We start from the raw sequence: 2,914 nt of genomic DNA on the forward strand, positions 1-2,914 counted from the left end.
AAAAATAAATTCTATTAATATTTTTGTGTAGAAAATAATTCTTTAGGTAAGCCAACCGCCACTCTAGCTAGGCACGCACGCACTATAGCTGAAGGCCGAAAGTATGCTTCCCAAATTGACACAAACAATATTGAGAGCTTGATATCACAAAATAAATGCTAAACACGTTATTTAATTAACTTTTCTCTCAAAACTTTAATTACCTTCAAGTTTCATTACATGCCATTCGCAAAATCATAACATACCTAACATGTATATAGATATACATCACACTTTGTATATCCTATTCGATTATGACAAAGTAGAGACTAGAGAGCATGCATGCATGGACGGTGAGCTTTCTGATCTTAGCTTTCTGCCGCAAAAACGTGATTATTATTGTTTTTAAAGAAAGTTGAACGGACGGTGGAGTTATAATAAGCAAGACCATATATAATTGAGTTTAATTTAATTTGAGCTTTGACCAAGGTGTTCACATTATTATTTGTAATAGTTCAGTATTATATTTGAATAAAAACATGTATTTGCTTTTCAATGCATGCCATGCATGCATCAATTAATTTATAAACTATAGTCCTTGCTCCCTACCAAGAGGCCTGTATGTAGTAACATATATATATATGGAAGTTAATATATACAATGAACCTTGTTCAAAGTCAAGAAGTCAAGCATTCAAAGTTTTGTTCAACAATTTTAGAGGGAAAATATATGTGTAGATGTATCCTTTATGGTGATCGTTGCGTAGGAGACAAGTACCAAGCTGTCTAAGCAATTTTAGTTCCAAAAATGTTACTGCACACTAAAATTAGTCACTAAAATCACCAACCAATATATTTGTGTATAAATACATATGTAGCTTAATTTATTTTTAATGTGTATATATTTATGTTTCAATATATATTATATATTGATAACTGACTTTAATAGCTGATTTTGGTTTACATATAACAAAATCATAATTGTTTTAGTTCTCATCTGTTATGCTTGTTTGGATTTAATTGGTTATATTAGATAGCTTTTGGATGCGATACTTAATTTGTCTCTCTCTCTTCTTTTTTTTTCACTAGTTAAAAAAAACCTAAAAAATAAGCTATGACAAGAATGAATGGTGTTTTTATTTAACTAAATTTTTCTCACGCCTGTTTTGATTTTCTAGTTCATGTTGGAAGAAACCATTACTGGTAATCAAATTATTCATAAAATTTCTTACTTAATATATTTTAAATAATGTGTCATATTTTTTCTTCCTATTCACTTAATAAGATTATAAGAAAAGTGGTTTTACGACAATATTTTTTACCTTTGTCCCATTCTATTGACATATATATATATATATATAAATAATTATATTTTTAATATATTTTTTTGTGTAGAAAACTTTTTTTGTTTGTGTAAATTTTTGTATAAATTTTTTTTTGAAATCAATAAAGATCAAACTCTAAATCGATAATTAGGTCATAAAAATTTGATATCATACTATAAAATTATTTTTTTGAAAAATTTAAACTAATAGAAGATGATACATAAATATTTATATATCTAACATCGTTTTGGTACACACCAAAAAAAATACTAGAAATAAAATAATTATTTAAAATTAAAAAGCTATAAATTTATTCTCTAGTCTCTGTTACTTAAAAAAGCACAATAAATTTGCATCTTTATGATATTTAGATTATTCGCACATGTCTCAACCAAAATAGGAGAATAAGTATTTGACAATTTCTTTTAAAATTGCCGTAAAAAAAAACTAAATACAATTTACAGATCATAATTTTTATCAATCACGCTAAATACACCTCAAAATCTCACCAAACAAGACATACAAATATTGCCTACACACAAATTAATACAAACTATTCATTCACATATCACTTATAATTTTATTAAATATAATCTTTCATCTGAGTAGTAGCGCTCCATGAGTCCATGACCCTTTTAGTGTCTCCTTGTGATTATTGGCACCATACAATAATACTCATCGAATGCTTTCTAGATTTTCCTTTAGTCATTATTCTAACTTTACATTCTTGAAAAATTGAGTTAGATTTCTTGTTTTGTTCCTAATGGATCTTTCTTCTTATTTTGTGCCTATGTCTCACAAAATCCAATTCATCCTTCTTTTATATTTTATCCGTTACTCATGAACAATGTAAACAATAGAACCAAAAAAAAATGTAAAAATGATTAAAAAAATACATAACCCTACTAGGCAATAACTTTTGTTTTCCAAAATGCGGTGAGCGTGGATCGAACACGCGACCTTCAGATCTTCAGTCTGACGCTCTCCCAACTGAGCTATCCCCGCAATATATTATTAATCTTATTTAGATTATTCTTAACATTGATGCGACCAATTTTTTATGCATCATGGTTGCTTCTCAAGTGATGGTGTAATTTCTCTCGGGTACTGATAGGAAATGTAGGATATAGAATAACATATTAACCTTTTTAATAACAACATGAAGCCAGCAAGTGTAAACAATAAGTTTTTTTGTGATTATTTATTTTCTAACAGAAGTGTTTAATAAAAGTCTAAAATCCTACAAAAACAATTTCCCATTCAACTTGTCATTCAACAAATTGATAAATTTGTCTTGCAACTGTACAACTATGCAAAGAATTTTTTATCTTTAATAAATTATTGAATAAGATGAACAAATAAAAGAAGTTTATATAAAATAACAAAAAATTTGTTTAACCAATCAAAATATCTAACCAATTTGTTATAACTTATTTTATATTTATACAATCTCTTTTTTTCTATTCCTCTGTGAAAATTGTGAAACTGCCCTGCTCTTTTACACTGGCAATTATCAAGAGAATTCTGCAATCTTTTAAGGTTCTATACTTTCTCAATTCTGCACAGTTCTTTTAAATTTCTGTATGCTCACAATTAGTACATGGTACGCAT

General features: G+C 27.5%; 1 non-coding gene across 1 annotated transcript; it reads right to left on the bottom strand.

Moving 5' to 3' along the window:
• Positions 1-2,235: 2,235 nt before the first annotated feature.
• On the bottom strand, positions 2,236-2,308 carry TRNAF-GAA (transfer RNA phenylalanine (anticodon GAA)). Its single transcript has one exon. It is a non-coding gene; the product is annotated as a tRNA-Phe (tRNA).
• Positions 2,309-2,914: the final 606 nt, after the last annotated feature.

Source organism: Arachis ipaensis, chromosome B4 (genome assembly GCF_059453495.1).
Source record: "Arachis ipaensis isolate K30076 ecotype BB chromosome B4, ASM5945349v1, whole genome shotgun sequence".
In the NCBI taxonomy this organism is placed as follows: Eukaryota; Viridiplantae; Streptophyta; class Magnoliopsida; order Fabales; family Fabaceae; genus Arachis; species Arachis ipaensis.